Genomic DNA, 23747 nt, shown 5'->3' on the forward strand with positions numbered 1-23747 from the left:
TATTTATTACGGTTATTTTAACCCGTTATTTACATTTTATAACGGTTCCCCCTTTTTAACAACCGTGGTAACATAATAACAACGGTCGATGTAATAACGGTTCCGTGTTTTGTATTACAATGGTATATCACCTTATCTAACCGTTGTTGATCCTATTATTTGGCGTAGTGATGAGAAAACTCGGCCAAGCTTGAGGCACTCGACCGAGTAAACCGGCCACTCGACCGGGTAAACCGGCCACTCGACCGAGTGGTGACTTTCCAGAAAGTATGGAAAAGTGTTGTTTGGTGCACTCGGCCGAGTAAGTGATGTACTCGACCGAGTAGGCAATATGCAAATCTGGGGAGTTTCTGTAAGTTGATCACTCGACCGAGTGAAGGTTTACTCGACCGAGTGAAGGTTCACTCGACCGAGTGGAGCTCTCTACTCAACCGAGTAGTCCCCTAAAGTAGTCAATATCACTTGTCTCTTATTTTGAGACGTATATTGACATTTTTCATGGTTCCTGAAATTAGAACAATGCAAGGAGAGATCAATCGGGAACCGGACCACCTCGTAGGTCTGAAGAGAAAGTAGATCAAATAGTTGCACAAAATGAGGCCCTCAAGAATGTGATGAGGAATGAGGTAGTGGTCGATGCCTCGCCATAAGCAATGCTATGTCATGCCATAGGCCCACTAAGTATGATGGTGTTTGGGAGCCAAACCATTTCGCCAATTGGGTAAGAGAGATGGAGAATATCTTTGAAGTTGTAAGGTTCCCGGATAAGCTCAAGCATGAACAAGCGGTGTTCTACCTCGTAGGCCAAGTCGGAGGATGGTGGTACAAATAAAGGGAAGCAATGAAGGAATAATACAAGGAACAAGGGAAGGATGCTATTCCATGGGCCAATTTCAAGGCAGAGATGAGAGATGAGTTTATCCTGGAGCATGTCCAAAGCAAACTCTGGGCGGAGTTTGATAGCTTTGTGATGGCCGAAGGGATAACCGTTCAAGAGTAATATGTGAAGTTTATTGAGCTCTTGACCTATGTGGAGGACCTACACCTTAGTCCTCAGTTGCTATCCCTCAAGTTTGAGAAGGGACTAGTTCTCGAAATCCTTGATAAGTTTCCGGCGGGATTGTTGGTGGACATAATGGACGTGTATGCTAGGGCCGGCAACGCTGAGAGGCCGGTCATTATGACCAAGGAAGCTATGGAGAGGGCCCGAGAGAAAAGGAAGGCTGAGAGTGAGTCAGGAGGAGCTAACCAAAAGAAGTTTAATTACCATCAATCCAAGTCTCATTCGGGTGGACCCAATGGTGGTGGCTATGCTTCGTCAAGTGGAAATGAAGGAAGTGCCAAGTGAAGGCGGAGGAGTGAGATGCTACAATTGTGGTGGTATTGGCCACAAAAGAAATGAGTGTACAAGTGCTGGGAGGGGGTCCAATAAAAGGTTTGGGCAAGGGAGCTCCTGCCAAGATATTTCCCAAAGCATGGTTAGCAACCACAACTCTGGGTCATGGGGCAACCAAAGGAACCCAAACTCCCACTTCAATGGCAGGTATAGAAGAGAAAGCTTCAACCGAGGGGTGGCATCTCAAAGGCCGAGATACAGTAGGAGTCAAGTTTCGGAGGCTAGGCTGACTACTTCGGCAAGCACCGTGCAAGGGGCGACCAAGATTATTGGCAAGCTCTTTGCCATGGAGAAGAAAAGCACCGAGGAGGATGCTCATGTTATCTCTGGTACATTTCTTGTTAATTCTCATCCTTGTTTTTTTTGTTTTATTTGGGGGCTACACAATCCTTTATGTCTAAGAGTCATGTGTAGACCCTAGGCTTGGGGGAGGGTGAGTTAGTGAACGACGATGTATCGTTACCTTCGGAGGAGTCCGTTGTGTGTTCAAAAGTGTATACAGGGGTGTCGGTTTCGGTGCATGAAACAAACTTTCCGGTCAATCTTTTTGAATTTCCATTGGAGGGGTTTAAATTAATTTTGAGGATGGATTGGCTAAATAAGCACAAGGCCAATATAGATTGTCATCAAAAGAAAATACCTTTGAAAGGACCAAAAGGTGCTAGAGTGTCCTATAAAGGTTACTTGGTTAAACCCAAAGTGAAACTCATTACGGTGATGACTTTAAAGTCATGTTTGAAGAAGGGTTGCCCTATGCTTTTGTGTCATGTATGGGACACTAGCATGGAAAGGCCACAAGCTTAAGATATACCGGTGGTGGAGAATTTGCGGATGTATTTCTGGAAGAGTTGCCTGGATTACCTCCATCAAGGGAAGTAAAATTTAGTGTGGACTTAAAACCGAGAGTGGGACCGATCTCTAATGCTCCGTACCGGATGGGTCCAAAAGAGTTGGAAGAGTTAAAGAAACAACTTTGTGAATTGGCGGATAAAGGGTACATTAGGCCTAGTGTTTCGCTGTGGGGAGCACCGGTTCTATTTGTGAAGAAGAAAGACGGTATTAATAGGTTGTGTATCGACTAACGAGAGTTGAATAACGTTACCATCAAGAACAAGTATCCGTTAACAAGGATTGATGACCTATTTGATCAACTTAATGGAGCCGGCGTGTCTTCCAAGATTGACTTAAGATCGGGCTACCATCAATTGAAAATCAAGGATGTGGATATTCCGAAAACCGCGTTTTGGTCATGATATGGACATTATGAATTTGTGGTGATGCCGTTCGGCTTGACAAATGCCCCGGCCATTTTCTTGGACCTCATGAATAGGGTATTTAGTCCATAATTAGACAAGTTTATGGTGGTGTTTGTAGATGACATCTTGGTCTACTCTAAGACCAAAGAGGAGTATGAAGAGCATTTGAGGACCGTGTTGCAAACCTTAAGGGACCATAAACTCTATGCCAAGCTTAGCAAATGTGAATTTTGGTTGGAGAAGGTTGCTTTCTTTGGTCATGTGGTGTCAAAGGAGGACGTGTCTGTGGATCCATGCAAGATAGAAGCCGTGTCAAAGTGGGAGGCACCAAAGAATGTTGTGGAGATAAGGAGTTTTCTTGGTCTAGCCGGATATTACCGAATATTTGTGAAAAATATTTCTCAAAGATTGCTAGGCCATTAACATCATTGATGAGGCAAGAAAATCATTTCAAGTGGGATGGGTGTTGTGAGACGGCCTTCTTAACCTTAACGGAGTGCCTAACCACGGCCCCGGTGTTAGCCTTACCGGAAGGAAGTGAGAATTTTGAAGTCTATACCAAAGAATAGTTTGGGATGTGTGCTCATGCAAAATAGTAAAGTCATTGCTCATGCGCTGCGACAATTGAAACCTTATGAGGAGAATTATCCAACACATGACTTAGAATTGGTAGCTGTTTTATTTGCTTTGAATATATGGAGGCATTACCTATATGGAGCAACCTTTAAGATATTTTCCGACCATAAAAGTTTGAAGTACATTTACACCCAAAAGGAGTTGAACATGAGGCAAAGAAGATGGATTTAACTCATTGGAGATTATGACATTGAAATAGTATACCATGATGGGAAGGCTAATGTAGCAGTGGATACTTTGAGTAGGAACTAGGTTCACTCTTTGTGTACCGCTTGGTCTATGCTAAGGTTAAAGGAAGAAGTGAGAAAGATGGGTATTCACATGATCCGAAAAGGGCAGGCAATTGGTGACTTGACTTTGGAGACCGAATTGTATGACGAAATCCGGGAAAATCAAGCAAGTGATTCCAAGATTCAAGAGTGGAAAGGAGCCTTGGGAAGAGGTGAAACTTCATGGTTTGAGTTGCATATGGACGGAAGTCTTAGGTTCAAAGGAAGGTGGTGCAAACCGAATGACGAGGAACTTAAGAAGAAGATTATGGATGAAGCCCATAATACATCTTACTCGGTGCATCCGGGTGGTGATAAGTTGTAAATGGACCATAAGAAGACGTTTTGGTGGTCAAACATAAAGAGGGAAGTGGTGGAATATGTGGCAAGATGCTTGAGTTTTCAAAGGGTAAAGGGGGAGAACAAGAGACCGCAAGGGAATGTCCAACCTCTTAATGTGCCGGAATGGAAGTGGGAGTCAATATCAATGAACTTCATTGTTGGACTACCTAGAACTCAAAAGGGCAACAATATAATTTGGGTTATTGTGGATAGGCTTACTAAATCGTCTCATTTCATACCAATGAAGGATACTTGGAGCAAAGTGGAACTAGCTAACGCCTACCGGAAGAATGTGGTCAAGCTACCTGGGATACCAAAGGACACCGTGTCTGATCGTGACTCTTGATTCATCTCTAGGTTTTGGAAAAAAAATTAAAAGTTCCTTGGGTACTTAATTGAAGATTAGTACGTCATTTCACCCGGCCACAGATAGACAAAGGGAGGGTACTATTCAAACCCTTGAAGACATGTTTAGGGCGTATGTGATGGAATTCAGGGGCACTTTGGAGAAAAGGCTATATGTGATTGAATTTGCCTTCAACAATAACTACCATGCAAGAATTGGCATGACTTCATTTGAAGCCTTCTATGGAGGAAATGTAGAAGCCCGATATGTTGGGACGATAGTACCGAGGCCGTCATTTTGGGTCGGTCCTCAAATTATCCAAGACATGATAGACCAAGTACATGTAATCCGAGGGAAGATGAGGGCGGCACAAGATCGATAAAAGAGCTATGCTGACTTGAGAAGGAGCGTCATTGAGTTCGCGGTGGGAGATAAGGTTCTACTTAAGGTTTCTCCTATGAGAGGAGTAATGAGGTTCGGGAAGAAGGGAAAATTGATTCAAAAGTTCATAGGTCTGTACGAGATATTGGCGGAAGTGGCTTATTGTTTAGCACTTCCCCCGGCACTAGAGCAAGTTCATAACGTTTTCCATGTATCTCAACTACAGAAATATGTAAGTGATCGTTCCCACGTGCTTGAAGCGGAAACAATTGAATTGGATGACGCTTAAACATATGTAGAGACTCCTAAGGAAATCTTGGACTAGAAGTTAAGAAAGACTAGGCATGGAGAAACAGTGTTGGTGAAGATTTTGTGGTCTAATCACCAAGTATATGAGGCTACGTGGGAGGCCGAGGAGGCCATGAAAAAGAGATCTCCTCACCTTTTCGAGCAGGTATGAGTTTGGTTACGAGGTCGTAACCTTGTTTTAGAGGGGTGGAGTGTATTACGCAAGTGCAAGTCTCCTTCTTTTCTTTGGTTTAGTCTTCCTTACCTCAACTTGTAGTTGGTTATGTGGTCGTACTTGTACTAGTCTTGCTTCGTCGTGACTTGTCATCGGATACCCTTGGGGCGTTATGGGATATAGCGTATGGTAGAGTATAGTGTTTGAAGCACCTTGTTAGAGTCGGGTGTGAACTTCGAGGACGAAGTTCTTTTTAAAGGTGGAAGATTTTAAGACCCATAACTTCTAAGTCTACACTCGGCCGAGTACACCGAGTACTCGACCGAGTGAGGGACCGAGTGGTAGTTGGTGTTTTACACCAGCTACTGGAATGAGTCAGTCGGCCGAGTGGCTGGTGCACTCGACCGAGTGGAGGTCCACTAGACCAAGTGCCATCGAGCACTCGACCGAGTTCCCTGTCACTGTCTAGCTTTTACACATGAAGATTGGTAGTTGGTCTTATCATCTTTAAACACTCTTTTTCAGATTTTTCTTCCTCATTTCCTCACCAAACCTTAAACTAACATCTCTCAAAATCCCACAAAACACTCCCAAATCCTATCCTCAAGATTTCACCATACTTGGGAAGATTTCCTCCATAATTCTTGTTCTTATTAATTTGTTAACACTTGTAATTACATTCTTACTCTTGTCTTCCATTCTTAATTAGTAATTCCTAGTTTAATTAGTATGTTTTCCTATGGGATTATAATTAGGGTTTTGACTAATTAAGTGGGTTAATTAGTATTATTATTGTTGTAGTATGTTGTTTTATAATTAGTTATAATATGTGTAGGAGGAGACTTAATTGAGGAGCCCTTCTAGTTAGCTTGCTTGAAGTTCTTGTAGATTTGCAAGAGGTAGGGTCTCCCTACTTAGCTTTGATGATATGAGTGTTTATTTATGCATTAGTTATCATGAATTCCATAATCCATGTGGTCGTTGCATTATAACATGAGTAATTTGGTAATTAGGGTTTATTGGCAAACTAATGTGGGTATTCATTCATGTATTGTGGTTGGGTAAGTGGATTTGGCAACATGGTATCATCTTATTTCATTATAATATGAATTGGGAAACTTGTAATTAAATAGTTGACTTGTTGGTGAATATGTGAGCTCTTGTCTTATGATGGTTTATTCCTATGTGATAAGTCTTGTTTGGTTATGCATACTTGGTTTATTGTGGATGTTGGAGATTGTGATTGGAGGAGGTTGGATTGTGACATGTGGTTGTTGAGGAGACGTAAGATGGTTGGGAGACTGTCTTACGCTTGGGTCGCCTCTTGGAGCTTCCAACTCCATGAGGAACGTGTACGTTAGTGATTCGAGTTTGGAGGGACTCATGTGGTTGAGGCACGTCTGGCAAGGATTCCGGCTCCCGGGTCCGGTACCACGGGTGCGTCCCGTGTACCTTGGTTACGGACTGCGGTCCGACGGTTTGGTGACGGTGTTGCGATTTCGTCATCGGGTTTGTTGTGGAGGAGTTGAGTAACTTGAGAAATTGCATTGTAGTATCATCATTCCATTGTGTAATCATCTTAGCCTTTTGCATTCACATGGTAGTAATGAGCATTTGTATTATTTGAGCTAACCAAAGTGTTTTCAAAATAACTGTGGTGAACCATACGATGATTTTCGCTCATGTAGGATTTACATATATCTTGGAGGCTTGGGAGCGGTCTTCGCCTTATCGTCACCACTTTTATTGTCTAGCTTTTTGACTCTTCATGAGACTCCACTTTTATTTCAATTTGGTTGTATAATTGGGATTGCTTTTGAATCCCTTAATTTGTAACGTAGAAAAAGTGCCATTGACATCGGTTTTTTAGGCTCATTTACATCGGTTTTGGGCAATGTTTCTGGGGACGTTGTTTATGACATTTATAAAAAAAAACATCGGTAGAAAAACCGATAATGGCATATAATTACATCGGTTACTAGGTAAAACCGATGTAAATAAGGTGATAGTAACATCGGTTTTGGTCCAAAACCGATTTAACATCACCTTATTTAGATCGGTTTTGGACCAAAACTGAGGTAACCATCACCTTATTTACATCGGCTCTTATCTAAAACCAATGCAACTATCACCTTATTTATCCACAATTAAATGATGTATAAAACGGCAACACTTCCTCCAAAATCAATTAATAACAATACGAACAATAACTCGGCAACCCACGGCTTCCAACAATAATTCAAACACAACCATCTATTATACCAAAATATCATACGTATTACAATTTGATCCACCATTCATAAAAGTAGTTCAATACACTACTAGCTCCTACGACATAACATGTTAAACGTTTACAATTACAATTTCTAGGAATCTAAACGAATTACATTATTACATACATTAGATGTTCTTTACACAATAAAGCGACCAAAGCTCTCGAACCCTGTTCATTTGTTTAGTCGTCATTTCTGTACCCGAAACACACTATAAAAAAATGGACGATTCAGGATTAGGAAGGGGTAGGCACTTAAAAAAAATACGAACAATATCTATGCATAAAAATTTAAATGACGTTATTACATAATAATAATAGTAACAATATAGTTACAAAGACAACAAAGTAAAAAATATTAGGTACTGCACTATCATAAACCAAGAAATCATCTCAGCAACAAAGTAATTTTGTGGATGTTGTATAAACATGTACAAGGATACTGAAGTTTAATGGCAGTTTTTACGCCGATGTTAGTTGTTTTAATGGAAATAATATGCACATAAACCCATTGAGTTGGTCCAATGTCATAACTCATTACTGACAGCTCTTATATGCCATCAATTTTGTGCTATTTGGTTGTTAATTATAGATGTATGCTGATGCGTGCATTTTATATAGTCTTTTTAGGAAATTAATGCACGCATTTATATGCTATTATAGTAGTTATTTCTACGAATATGCCCCCGAATTGCGTACTTTGGGATTTCCTGTACTAATTGCAGGAATATGCTTAAAGATGCATAATTGAGCCTAAAACCATCTTCCAAGCTTGCGTTTATGAGACAATTAGATTTGGAGCTTAGGAACTACCATTTTGGTGATGCGCATAGGAGTAAGGAAGCTTAGCGGACAAAGGAAGAGCTTCAAACTACTAGTGCCTACTTTGAAGAGCTATATCTCGAGTTCTACAATATATAATTAGTTGATTCCAATTGTAGGTCAAAGCTTATCCTCTTATATTTCCAACGCCATGAAAATCTCTTTATTTGGACAAGTAACGAAGAAATGACGGCCGTCTGAAGTTCAGTGCGCAAAGCAGGAAATTACGCGACGAAGCTCTCGATCGAGAACTCTGAAATATACACATTTCGATCGACCTCTTTATATTTCGACCGACCAGCTACTGTTTTAGATCGACCACCTTGAGTCCTTATTGTGTTCGATCGAGGTCCTTATCATTCGATCGAGGACTTATGCTAAGGAAACTTCTCGATCGTACGCTGCCACGGCTCGATCGAGTGAAGACCGCTGCTAAAGATTGGTTGACGCACTAAATGACGCAATAAAGCCCATATTTGTTTTATTTGTTAGACCTAGCTAGTTTTTTTTATTATAAATAGGGAGCATAGATCATTGTATTGGGGATCAGATTTTTGGGGGAGATCATCTCCCTGACTCTTTCTCTCTTCCCTTAAAACTTTTAGTATATAATTTTTTTCCTCTTAACTCTATGGACTATTTCTCTCCTTTAAATTTGGTCTTATTATTCCTTCTCTTCTCTCTTTAATTCTCTTATTTAGTTTAGTTGTTCCTTTATGCATTATTTCCCCCTTCCCCTTATGCCTTTAACTAGATTAGTTTCTCAACCCTTATCTCTGTTAGATTAGTTTTAATTATGCATAGCTAGTTTACTTTGCTAGGATTAGGGGAATCTATGACGTAGACGGACTTATATGACCTAGATCTGGAATAGGTACATATTAGAATTGCCTCATATGTGTTTAAACTGTTTAACTAGTAAACCGATGCGCAGCGACTAGCTAGACCTTTGGTAATTTCTGACCTAGATCGGAAGATTGGAAGGGAATAGACCTGACGGTGACCAATAGACTACCCTAGTGGACCAGAAGGACCTAGAGTAGTTTAGGCATTAGATTACTCTAGTGAGGGCGGAAATTAAGTCAGCAGTAATCTAGAGCGATTAGAGACCGGAAGGAGATATTCACTGCTCTTCTAAGAATACCCGGACCGGACCTTAACCATTTTAGACCGTTGCAGCTGTAGTGAACCGAAATCCTAGTTTCTCTATCTTATTGAACTGCTCTTTATTTATTCCTTGCATTCTCTTTCTCTCTTTACTTTAGATTAGTTTTAGTTTAGAAATCAATTCGAAATCCCCAGTTGTGACATTTAAGACAGACTTAGTTTAGCAAGTAGTTAGCAACATAGGCTCCCTGTGGATTCGACCCCGATTTCCCTAGCTGCATTAGTTAGAGATCTTTTGGGTTTATTTTTTATAGGGTTGCGACGACCCGTGTCAAATTTTGGCACCGTTGCCGGGGAGGCGACGCTTTTTACTTGTTTTAATTTAATCTGTCTTTAGCCTCAAGGGATTTATTCCTTGGGGCTGTTCTTATCTTTTTTCCTTTAGTGTTGTTTTGATAGATCCGACAAGTCCTACCTAGACAGGATTCTTGGAGAAAGATCATCAAGGGGAAGGCTTGAGTACCTTTGATCTTCCACCTATGTTCCATTTTGTGACGCAACAGGTGGTATATTGTGAGAGATGTGGTGCTGCGGGGCACGATGCTATTGATTGTTTGGCGGATAATTACCTAGCCTCTGCTTATCAGCTATTTAGGCGAGGAAATTATCACCATCATAGTGGAGATTACCCAAACTATTCTCCACTTCCGCCGCAGAATTCCTATGTGCGGCCACCACATCCGTGTTATCAGCAAGGCTTTCAAAAGCCTTCATTTTCTTTTCCGTTGTATCAGCAAGTCCCATCTTCTACTATCAAGAGTGAAGAGATTACGGAATTGAAGTCTTTAGTGAAGACACTTGCACTTTAAGTGAAAGAATCTGAGAGATTTAGAGATGCTTCTATCAAGAGACTTGAGTTTCACTTGGCTCAAGTAGATGCCGAGCAAGATGCTGATATGTATGACTCGAAAATTGACGATATTGTTGAAAATGAAGCATCAAACGAAGACTTCAATGCTGTTCCGTATGAAAAATTCGATCAAGCTAGCTTAAGCCTTCGATCGAACAATGTATTTGAGGAGGACCTCGATCGAACAGACACACGAGCTGTTCGGTCGAGCACTGCTGAGGAAAAGGACCTCGATCGAACAGCTACACAGGCTGTTCGATCTAGTAATATGAATGAAGAAAGCCTTCGATCGAACGTTATGCCTTCTCGGTCAAATTATATAGCTATGGACAGCAACAATTCGTCATTAACGCCTATTCCGGATGCCGATATGAAAGAATACGTTGTGTATGGTGAGTCTCCAATTTGGAAGGCCGAGTTGGATCCATTGGAGGCTGTAATTTATGGAACAGAGCCCATGCAGACGGACTTCTTTGCTATTAATGATGATGCTTCCTTATTTATGCCTATCCATAGTGACGATCAGAAAGTAATTGAGGGCCTATCTTATCCGACTAGAGGTAATGCTACTCCTTTAGCTAATTCTTATAAGCTTTCTTTTATTCCTTCCGTTGAATTATACACTGCTGTTGATTTAACGCCTCCGCCCCAGTTTGGGAGCAAGTTGGAGGAATATCGTCTTGTTTCTTCTTATACAGGTCTTGACAGGTTAGAAGACCCGGGAGGAGGATTTGAAGGATCTATCCCGCGTAAGAAGAAAGTGCGAAAGAGGGCTGATAGTGGTGTGATCGATGCTATGACGAGCCGCTGCTTTTCTGTTGCTGTGCTTTGGAGGCCGGAAGTGAAGCTGATGACCGCTGAAGCGACTGCACTCAGTCAGAAGCCTTGTAGGGGACCATTGATTTGTGTTGATTGATGATCAAAAGAAGGTCGAGCTGGGACCTATCTGAAACTAGCGCTACCGGGAGGCAACCCAGAGTTTAAACATTTTATTTAGTTTGTTTTTGGAACATTTCATTTCATTTCTTTTAGCTTTGTTTTGTTTACTAATTAGTTACTCGGCTATAGACTATGGACAATTTAGCTTTCTTGCGGTAGTATTTTTGTGCGGCTGCTATTTGCGAACTTGCAGGTACTATTGCATTTTGTTCGTGATTTTAGCCAACCTGTTGCTGCTGGCTGTGACCTCCCTTGTTGTTGGCTGGTTTGGGGAGGTCCATGTTTCCTTCCTTCGCGCTATTGTGAGTTTCTTAGCTCCATTTTTCTATTTCATTTCTTTAGTTTGCATTTCCCTTTCCCTTTATGCTGCTGCTGCTGAGTACAACGAGGACGTTGTCTGGTTTGGTTTGGGGAAGGTATGCATCCATATCTGTGACTGCATATTGTTTTTATTGCATTTCTGTTTGCACTTTTAATTTTTCGGCATGCATTATTGTCCCATTTAAAAAAAATAAAAAAAAAACACATAAAATTGAATTTTTTTGAAAATTTCAAAAAAATTCACGTTTAATTTGCATATTAGCTTGAGTCAGACTGGAGTATTTCATTGCTGTAAATTGTCTCTTTGCTTAAGCCTTGCATTATTTCACGTCTTTTAGCAAATTCTTTAGTAATATCTCGAATTTCGTTTCAAAATATGTTGAACAAGTAGACTTGACTGAAAATTTTAGCAAACTACAATAATTTTCTGAGGTTTAGAGCTTTATAAACTGGTGTCATTCATGACCAGTTCATGTAGGAATGTGAGTAGTTACTCCTTATAAGGCATGTAACATCGAATTGCATAAGCATGAATTCAGTCTACTTGGTACCTGTATGCATTCGGGTCTGTGGTTGGTGACACATGTTAGGAGAGGAAATCCCCTTTATTTCGTTTTACCCATGAGCTTCACATAACCAAATTGCCTGTTTTGTCCCATATAGCTACAATCCAAAATTTGTCCTACCCTAGCCGAGCTAGTAATGGTAGCCTGTTGGGAATGTGTTGTATCGTGTTTTGGTTAATGTATCCTGTTATAGGAAAGATGGGTGAAAAAAATGAAGGAGAAAAATGAAAAAGTATTGGAATGAAAAAATTCGGAAAAAAAGAGTTGAAAAAGAAATATGAAAAAGAAAGAAAAAATAATATGCCGAAAAATGAAAAGTTGTATAGATGATTTTTACTCCCATGTCTTATTTGTATCTTATGGGGAGTTGACAAGTTTATGGTGTATTGTGAGTTGAGTGCATCCAATTTGAACTGTTTTTTATTGACATATATTGAGCATGAAGTTGGGATGTAGTTTCAAAATTTGGATCCGTTGTTGCTAGCCTGGCTATTAACTCCACATTTTCAAATTCATTTTAGCCCCTTATTACCCATTACCTCACTTACCCAAATGTAAGTCCTCGGTATGTGTCTTGGTCATTAGTTTGGTTGGAATGCATATGTACGGTTGTAGAGACTTTATTCATGTTAGATTGCATGCATGTTCTTATAGGTCGTAGTTAGGTGAGTGTTTTTTATTCTTTCTATCTTATATTATATATCACCTTGTGTTAAACTGTGTGATTGAGCGACCCGTGAGAGTCCGATTTTGAAAGTCTTGCAAGTTCAACTATTTTTGAAATATGTATAAATTCGTTTGCTTTGACATATAGCTATCAGTAGTTGATTCATATGCATTAAATGGTTTTAGTCGACGGTTTTCAGCTAGTCCATGTTTTGCTCCTATCTATTTAGTCAGTATTAGCTGCATTAATTTGCTTGGGGACAAGCAAAGGATTGGTTTGGGGAAATTTGATGCGTGCATTTTATATAGTCTTTTAAGGAAATTAATGCACGCATTTCTATGCTATTATAGTAGTTATTTCTACGAATATGCCCCCGAATTGCGTACTTTAGGATTTCTTGTACTAATTACAGGAATGTGGTTAAAGATGCGGAATTGAGCCTAAAACCGTCTTCCAAGCTTGCATTTAGGAGACAATTAGATTTGGAGCATAGGAACTACCATTTTGGTGATGCGCATAGGAGTAAGGAAGCTTAGCGGACAAAGGAAGAGTTTTAAACTACTGGTGCCTACTTTGAAGAACCATATCTAGAGGTCTACAACAGATAATCAGTTTATTCCAACTGTAGAGGAAACTGTATCCTCTTAGCTTTCCAACGCCATAAAAATCGCTTGATTCGGACAAGTAACGACGAAATGGCGGCCGTTTGAAGTTCAGTGCGCAAAGTAGGAAATTACGCGGTGAAGCTCTTGATCGAGAACTCTGAAATATACACATTTCGATCGACCTCTTTATAATTCGACCGACCATCTACTCTTTTGGATCGACCACCTTGAGTCCTTAATGTGTTCGATCGAGGTCCTTATCATTCGATCGAGGACTTATGCTAAGGAAACTACTCGATCGTACGCCGCCACGGCTCGATCGAGTGAAGACCGCTGCTAAAGAGTGGTCGACGCACTAAATGACGCAATAAATCCATCTTTGTTTTATTTGTTAGACCTAGCTAGTTTATTTTATTATAAGTAGGGAGCATAGATCATTGTATTGGGGATCAGATTTTTGAGGGAGATCATCTCCTTGACTCTTTCTCTCTTCCCTTAAAACATTTAGTATATAATTTTTTTCCTCTTAACTCTATGGACTATTTCTCTCCTTTAAATTCGGTATTATTATTCCTTCTCTTCTCTCTTTAATTCTCTTATTTAGTTTAGTTGTTCCTTTATGCATTATTTCCCCCTTCCCCTTATGCCTTTAACTAGATTAGTTTCTCAACCCTTATCTCTGTTAGATTAGTTTTAATTATGCATAGCTAGTTTACTTTGCTAGGATTAGGGGAATCTATGGCGTAGACGGACTTATATGACCTAGATCTGGAATAGGTACCAATTAGAATTGCCTCATAGGTGTTTAAACTGTTTAACTAGCAAACCGATGCGCAGCGACTAGCTAGACCTTTGGTAATTTCTGACCTAGATCGGAAGATTGGAAGGGAATAGACCTGACTGTGACCAATAGACTACCCTAGTGGACCGGAAGGACCTAGAGTAGTTTAGGCATTAGATTACTCTGATGAGGGCGGAAGTTAAGTCATCAGTAATCTAGAGCGAATAGAGACCAGAAGGAGATATTCACTGCTCTTCTAAGAATACCCGGACCGGACCTTAACCATTTTAGACCGTCGCAGCTGTAGTGAACCGAAATCCAAGTTTCTCTCTCTTATTGAACTGCTCTTTATTAATTCCTTGCATTCTCTTTCTCTCTTTACTTTAGATTAGTTTTAGTTTAGAAATCAATTCAAAATCCCAGTTGTGACTATTAAGACAGACTTAGTTTAGCAAGTAGTTAGCAACATAGCCTCCCTATGGATTCGACCCCGACTTCCCTAGCTGCATTAGTTAGAGATCTTTCGGGTTTATTTTTGATAGGGTTGCGACGACCCGTGTCACTCAGTAATAGCACAAATTTTTGCGTGCTCACCCATAGTCTCTGTAATCACCGGACTACCTAGACTTTCGCTAGGACTCTCCACCTCAACTACTACCAATTCATTAATATTCCTACCTCCTCGAAGATTTCCATACTTAGCAACATGGATGGCCATCTCCTCAATAAGATGCCACCCTTTAATATCATCTACGTTCTTCTGAAATCTCCCCTTGGCTGCACTATCAAGAACAGCTCTCTGGTCCGGATACAACCCATTGTAGAATTGGGTACACAAGAACCAGCACTTGAAACCGTGATGAGGCACAGAACGGACAAGCTTCTTGAACCTAGTCCAAGCCCCATTCAATTCTTCAGTAGGTAGTTGCTCAAATGCATTAATTTGATTTCTCAACACATTAGTGCGCTGTGGTCGAAAATATCGTCTGTAAAAGGCTAAGGCAAGGGAATTCCAGTCAGTTACACCGACAACTTCCCCGTCTAAGTCTCTCAACCATTCTCGGGCATCATCAGCTAAAGAAAAGGGAAGAGAACTCCCTTCACTCTGTCTTGTGTCACCCCAGTAGCAAGAGGAATGGAGGAGCAGTACCCTATAAATAGCTCTATATGCTTGCACGGATCTTCTCCAGGTACCCCCCTGAAGAGATTTCTCTCGACCAGCTGTATGTAAGATGGGTGGATTCCAAAGGTTCCCGAGTCAGTAGTGGGTAGTAGGAAACCTTTTGGAAGGGAATCCACCGTCGGCTCTGAGTGACCTGCAAACTAATCAAGAACTTACAAAAATATGAGATCAGTCTCGAGGAATAAATTCCTTGAGACGAGAGACAAACTTAAATAAAGAAACAAAATTACGCCACCTCCCCGGTAACGGCGCCAAAATTTGATACCATCGTCAGGTACCAAAAATAAACCTAGATACACTAACAGAAGCTAGCAGTAAGTAGGGTCGATCCCCACAGGGAGATGGGAAAATGTCACCTTTAACTAAGTCCGTCAAGCTAACCAGTTTCTAGGGGTTTGAATTTGTTTGTTCTAAGCTAATGAGATTAAGGAAGAGGGAAAAAATAAGAGAGTAAGGATTAAGAAAATAGAGAGAAAATAGCTAAGACAGTCGGTTCACCATGATCATTCAGTCAAGCAATCTAAGTCTCAGGTCAATGCAAATACGGTCTATGGGTCAGTGAATATCTCCTTCCGGTCTCAATTCGCCCTAAAGCACAAATAGCTTAGCTTCCGCCCTCACTACGTGCCCTAATGTTCGCTACAAGTCTCACCCTTTCCAATCTTCCGATCTAGGTCAAGGTTTACCGCAATTAAATGACTAATTACGTCGACTCAATTAGACAGAAATAATTAAATGTAGGGATTAACACCATAAACTACACAAGCATTAAACCTAATAATTCGATTTACAATTCCTTCATAATCATGGATTCCCTAAGCCTTAGCAAAGGAAATTAGCTACGCATCATCATTAAATTAACAACAATCATACATAGACAATAAAAACTAAACATCATAATAATGCAATAAGAGAGATTTGAATAAAAACAATAGTAAATAAGGGAAGACAAGAAATAAGAACAACAAAGAGATTATGATTAAGAAATAAAGGAGAGTATGATACCGATTATAAGATTCGATCCAAGCCAAAGTTTCAAAGGTAAGAGTAAGAGTAGTAGAGAATAGAGAGAAGAAGAGAGGAGTTACGTAGTCCAAAGAATGATAAAAGAAGAAGTAACACCCAGTACTACTTAACCTAAAAACTAATTACAAAGCCTAACGGAATAAGGCAGAAAACAAGATTACAAGATAAAACCTCTCGATCGAATGGAATTAAACCACTCGATCGAGAACATGATCAGCAATTCCTCTCGATCGAATAGAAAAACAATTCGATCGAGCACTTCTTATATTGGCCATCTCGATCGAGTATGAAAACAACTCGATCGAGTGAAACTTCAAGGGATAAAGCATTCGATCGACTGAAAAGTGATCGATCGAGCTATATTAGCGCGTAAAACACCTTGACACCTTCCGAAATCACCTCTCGCGTCTTTTAAGTGGTAGATTCCTAGCTCCAATTCCTTATTCTCCCCAAATGCATGCAAATGAGACAAGTTTAGGCTCGATTTATCTTCTTTCCGGTCCGTACCTGAAATTTACACAAGACAAACCAAAGTAGACTATTCGGGGGCATTTATAGCTAGATGCTACATAAATAGTACAAAAATGCGTGTAAAAATGAGGTAACATCCTTATATAAAATACACGCATCACTGAGCATGAAATAATATGCGGTAGATGCGGCATGGAGGGGCATGACCACATTGGTTGTATGGCAAGTGTAGAGCGTGTCCTTGCTCATCAAAAATTCAAGCAAGGAGTTCCTTTTTCTCAATTATATGAAGACTTGACGAGTGCTTCTACTCCTTCTACGCCAATGCCCCAGCCGGATTCCTCTTCTATAAATGGGGAGTTTGCCGAACTGAAATCCTTGGTTTTGAACTTAACGCAACAGCTTGGGGAGAAATGAAACAAGGATAATACCGCTATTGTAGAGTTAAGAGAGAAAGTTGCGCAATTAACACTCACGCAAAACCAAGTTAATCATCCCCCCTCGTGCGACCCAGTTAATACCATTAATCTCCGAAGTGGCCTTGCTTATAATGGGCCAAAAATGCCGGAAGAAGGGGTTGTGACAGCTGATGATGCCCCGGATGACGAGTTGGAAGAGCTTACGGATGATATCCCTGCAGAATATTGTCCCACTACTCGATCGAACGAAATTTCCACTCGCTTGAGTGAAATAGTCCATCCAGTTACTCGATCGAGTATAATTTCCACTCGATCGAGAGATGCCCAATTAACAGGTTTCGATCGAGTAACTTATTCCTCTCGATCGAACATTTTGGCAGAAGAAGTTACTCGATCGAGTGATTCTTTAACTCGATCGAGAGAACCTGAAATACAAGAGCTCGATCGAGAGGTTCAAATGCCTCGATCGAGTAATTCTTAAGATAAAACCACTCGATCCAGTGAGGAAACTGCTCGATCGAGTGTCGGAACCAGCGGAGCTTCAATTTTGACATTTAATTCCGCTACCGTGTCATCTTCTTCTACTTTAAAGACGTCACGCACTGATAAAGGTAAAGAGAAAGTCGCGGGTCCACTCATAGCTACCAGAGTACCCTATCCAGGACGTCTGAAGGACGCGAAGTTTGAACGATAGTACGGTAAGTTTGTGGACGTTGTCAAGAACCTTCAGGCAACTGTCCCTTTTACCGAACTTATTACCCAGGTACCTACTTACGTTAAATTTATGAAAGATATTGTGACGCGTAAGAGAGAGCTAAGTGAATTTGAGACTGTTGCTTTTATGGAAGAGTCTAGTAATTTACTTTTAAATAAGGCTCCACCTAAAATGAAAGACCCGGGTAGTTTCTCTGTTACCTGTATTATAGGCAATGAAGTAATAGATAAGGCTCTTTGTTATTTAGGTGCCAGTGTCAGTGTCATGCCTCTTTCTGTCTGCAAGAAATTGAAAATGGGTAACCTTAAAATGACTAATATTACATTACAGATGGCTGATAGATCTGTAAGACGACCCTTGGGTATCTTAGAGGACGTGCCTGTGAAAATAGGCAAGTTCTTTATACCAGTAGACTTTATTGTTTTAGACATAGCTGAGGATACTCGGACCCCAATCATACTAGGAAGACCATTCTTATGTACAGCTAGGGCTATTATTGATGTCAAACAAGGGCGTTTGACTCTTGCAGTGGGGGATGACGCGATTACTTTCAGTCTGCCTAGTACTTTGGCTTGGCCAATGATAGTGGATACATGTTATTCTGTTGATATTGTTGACGAGTCTGTCTATGACTTCTGGTCGGGTTCTTTTATAAAGGACCCACTAGAAGCTCTAATGCTTTTGGATGAGTGTGCAGATAACCCAGATAGCAAATACGTTGTGTTGGATTTGCTTGAAGCTGCTTTAGATGAGCGTGAACTCACCGACACTGAGGGAGAGAAAGTGGAACAGATGATCAGTACTCTTTGCTCCATAGAGGTAAAGGTACCTGAGCGTAAGCCTCTCCCCTCTCATCTAAAATATGCTTTCTTAGATGATACTGAGCAATATCTAGTTATTGTTAGCGCTAAGCTTGATGATGATCAGCTGACTGCTTTGTTAGCTGTGCTTAAGAAAAACAGGAAAGCTATGGGTTATTCTTTGGATAACATCAAGGGGATTAGTCTCGATATTTGTATACACAGGATTGAGCTGGAGGAAGATCACAAGCCTTGCAGACAGGGTCAGCGCCGGCTGAACCAAAAGATGCAAGATGTTGTGATGGCTAAGGTAATGAAGATGCTTGGCGCAGGTATTATCTATTCTGTTGATCATTCTAAGTGGCTGAGTCCAGGTCAGGTAGTTCCTAAGAAAAGAGGGACTACTGTGGTCAGGAATGACAAAAATGAATTAATACCTACCAGATTAGTAACTGGCTGGCGGATGTGTATAGACTACAGACAGCTGAATGCCGCCACCAAGAAATATCACTTTCCCCTTCCTTTCATTGATCAGATGGTAGAAAGTTTAGCTTCTCATAAGTTTTTCTGCTATCTAGATGGGTACTCAGGGTTCTTTCAGATCCCTATTCACCCAGACGATCAAAATAAGACTACTTTTACTTGTCTTTAGGGCGTGTTTGCTTATCGCAGGATGTCTTTTGGTTTGTGTAATGCCCCTGCCACCTTTCAAAGGTGCATGATGGGGATATTTTCAGAGTACATTGAGTCTATTATGGAAGTTTTTATGGACGACTTTAGTGTTTACGGAAGTGATTTTCCTAATTGTCTGTCTAACCTTGATAAAGTGTTGCAGCGCTGCATTGAAGTTAATCTTGTGCTTAACTGGGAGAAGTGCCATTTCATGGTCAACGAGGGAGTTGTCTTAGGGCACTTAGTTTATGACAGGGGAATAGAAGTTGACAAAGCAAAAGTGGAAGTGATTCAGCAATTCTTCCTGTTAATGTTAAGGGAGTGAGGAGCTTCCTTGGTCATGCTGGCTTTTATCGCCGGTTTATCAAGTATTTTTAAAAAATTGCTAAACCACTTACACAACTGCTACTTAAGGATGCCCCTTTTGTATTTATTGATGAGTGTCTTTCTGCTTTTAACAGGTTAACGCAAGCTTTGGTATCTGCGCCGATCATACAGCCTCCCGACTGGGATTTGCCATTTGAGATTATGTGTGATGTTAGTGATTATGGACTAGGAGCGGTGCTAGGCCAAAGGAAAGACAAAGCTTTAAATGCAATTTACTATGCGAGCCGAACTTTGGATGAGGCTCAAGTGAAGTATACCACTACTGAGAAAGAGCTACTAGCTGTGGTTTATGGCTTAGAAAAATTTCGTTCTTATTTCATTGGGTCAGAAGTTACTGTTTTTACTGACCATGCAGCGCTGAGGCACCTTATGGCTAAGAAGAAAGCTAAACCGCGGCTATTGAGATGGATACTCCTTCTTCAGGAGTTTGATTTGCAGATAAGAAAGGAGCTGAGAACGTTGTAGCTGATCATCTATCGAGACTGTCACGGCAAGAATAAGAAGATTCTTTACCTATTGATGATTCTTTTCCTAATGATGCTTTGTTTGCTGTTTTGTCTTCTATTGTTAATCAAGATCCTTGGTATGCATATCTAGCTAATTACGTTGTCAGTGGCACGCTGCCGCATGACCTTTCTCATAAGCAAAGGAAGCGTTTTCAGTATAACGCTAAGCACTATTTCTGGGATGATCCTTAATTGTTTAAGGAATGTGCAGACGGTCTCTACAGACGGTGTATTCCGCAGTGGGAGACCAAAGTAATCTTGGAAGGCTGCAACTCATCCTCTTATGGTGGTCACCACGGCCCATCGCGCACCGTGGCTAAGGTACTTCAGTCTGGTTTTTACTGGCCTATTTTGTTTGCTGATGCTAAGGCTTTTGTTTCAGTTTGTGATGCCTGCCAACGATCAGGGAATATTTCCAAGAGACATGAGATGCCACAAAATGGTATCTTAGAGGTTGAGGTTTTCGATGTCTGGGCATCGATTTCCAAGGACCGTTCCCATCTAGTAAAGGTAACAGGTATATTTTAGTAGCTGTTGATTATGTGTCTAAGTGGGTTGAGGCAATTGCTTCACCCCATTCTGATGCCAAGACCGTGATTAAGATGTTCAAAAAGATTATATTTCCCAGATTTGGTGTCCCTAGGGTCGTCATTAGTGATGGGGGAATGCATTTTAAAGAAAAGAAACTAACTTCCATTATGTCTAAGGTTAGTGTTCAACACCGCCGTGGTTTGGGGTATCATCCCCAAACTAGTGGTCAGGTTGAGGTCTCTAATCGCGAGATGAAAGAGATTTTATCTAAAGTAGTTTCTAAATCACGAAAGGACTAGAGTCTTAAACTAAAGGACACATTATGGGCTTACCGAACAGCCTTTAAGACACCAATTGGTGCATCACCTTATCGGTTAGTTTATGGGAAGTCATGTCATTTACCTGTTGAGTTGGAATGTAAAGCTTGGTGGGCAATTCGTGAACTTAACTTTGATCCTAAGTTGTGTGGTCAGAACCGTCTTTTGCAGCTAGATGAACTGGAGGAGTTTAGGCTCAATGCCTATGATAGCTCACGCATCTACAAGGAGAAGACGAAGAGATGGCATGACAAAAGGATCTTACTTTGGGAATTTCATGTCGGGCAGAAGGTGTTCTGTTTAACGCCCGGCTACGATTATTTCCTGGCAAGCTGAAGTCCAGGTGGAGTGGGCCTTATATAGTGACAATTGTCACTAAATTTGGGTCTGTTGAGCTAGAAGGTCCCGAGGGGAATAGGTTCAAGGTGAATGGGCAATATGTGAAGCATTATTACGAAGAAAATGAAGCAGACAACCGTGTTGAAGTCTTGTACTTCGACGAGCTTGATGCGCCAGTTAATTGAAGCAAGAAAGGTCGTGCGTGACCTCTTATACCTGCGCTTTCCGGGAGTCAACCCGGACTGTTTTGTTGTACTTTTGTTAAACTTATTTCTTTTCCTTTAACTGTGTGTTGAACTTTAAACGCCGAACCATGCTTCTCTCGTATTTCCTACACTTCTTATATGCGTTTTATAGGTGAAGCAGCTCGATCGAGTGGTTTTTCTACTCGATCGAGTACTTTTGCTAAGAATTTCTCTCGATCGAGTATCTACTGTCCTCGATCGAAATGTTGCAAATCTCATTCTCTCGATCGAGTAACATATTTTCTTGATCGATTCCTTTTGATACGAAATCCTCTCGATCGAACTATTCTAAGTCGTTTGATCGAGCAGTTCCGTGTTCCAGCAGCTATTTTTCGTCCGTTGAGCTGCTGTATGGCTACCTATGACTCCCCATGTTCATGGTCGGATTGGGGAGGTCCCTCCTCATGACGTCTAGTAAGTTTTCCGACTCCCGCTATCCTTTTATCCTTAGTTTGCATTTATTTCCCTATTTTTGGTACACTGAGGGCATTGTACGGTTTGGTTTGGGGAGGTATGTATCCATATCTGTGTCTGCATATTTTCTTGCATTTCCGTTTGCACGTTTATTCATTTTCGCAGGCATTGTTGTTTTTAATTCAAAAAATCACATAAAATTCAAAATTTTCACTACACTGAGTCTTTACCTATGCCTTGCATATTCTTGACATATTGTTGGCATGATAATGTGCATAAACTACGAGTTTTTATTTCTCTCTCATCTGAACGAATAGACTTGACTCACGTATTGGCAAGCTACATTACATTCTGAGGTTTAGAGCTTTATAAACTAGTGACATTCATGATCGGTTTCATGTAGGATGTGAGTAGTACTCTCTATGAGGCATGTAACATCAATTTGCATAAGCATGAATTTAGTCTTCTTAATACCTGTATGCATTCGGTCTGTGGATGGTGACACATGTTAGGAGAGGCAGTTCCCTTTATTTCATTCTACCCATGAGCCTCACATAGCCATATTGCCTTTTTGTCCCATTAACTATAATCTATAATTTTGCCTACCCTAGCCAAGCTAGTGATGAGTAGTTGTTTGGGAAATTTTATTGCAGTTAGGTTACATATCCGATTTCAGAAGTCGATAGAAGAGTTGAAGGGCATGAAAAGAAAAATGCAGTGAAAAGAAATTGTTGTGAAAAAGAAAAAAAAACAATAGAAAAAGAAAGAAAAAATCATATGCGGAAAAATGAAATTTTGTATAGATGATTTTTACTCCCATGTCTTATTTGTATCTTATGGGGAGTTGACAAGTTTATGGTGTATTTTGAGTTGAGTCGATCCAATTTGCACTGTTTTGTGTTGATATATATTGAGTATGAAGTTAGGATGTAGTTTCAAAATTTGGATCCGTTGTTGCTAGCCTAGCTATTAACTCCACATTTCCAAATTCATTTTAGCCCCCTCTTACCCATTACCTCACTTACCCAAATGTAAGTCCTCGGCATGTGTCTTGGTCATTAGTTTGGTTGGAATGCATATGTACGATTGTAGAGACTTTTGATACGGTCGTTTCTGTACCAAAAATAATACCTAAATACAAATAACAGAAGCTAGCAGCAAGTAGGATCGATCTCCACAGGGAGGCAAGGTATCTATCTGTAGTCCGTCTATCTATGTCACGATTGGGGGGTTTTAGTTTGATTTTCTAAACTAATGAAAGTTTAAAGGGAAGAGCAGTAAAGAGAGAGAAATAAAAGACAGAAAATATAATAAAGATGATCAAATAAGAGAGAACATGTCAGGATTTCGGTTCACCATAGTAGTCTATCGACTCAGCTGCCATCAGCCTAGACAATCTATTGTGAGAAGGATACAGGAAAGGTCCTTCCGGTCTACTTTATATCCTAGATTTCCACTAACTTAACTTCCGTCCTCATTATGGTAGTTTACTGTTCATGGCAGGTATGTTCATTCCAATCTTCCGATCCAGGAACGAAATTAACCAAATTAAAATAATTTAGAAGCATGCATTCAACTAAATTGGTGATACAGTTAAATTGCCATGGGGACAGATTATCACATATAAATTGTCTAGCCTATTC

This window comes from Silene latifolia, chromosome Y, assembly GCF_048544455.1.
Source record: "Silene latifolia isolate original U9 population chromosome Y, ASM4854445v1, whole genome shotgun sequence".
Classification (NCBI taxonomy): Eukaryota; Viridiplantae; Streptophyta; class Magnoliopsida; order Caryophyllales; family Caryophyllaceae; genus Silene; species Silene latifolia.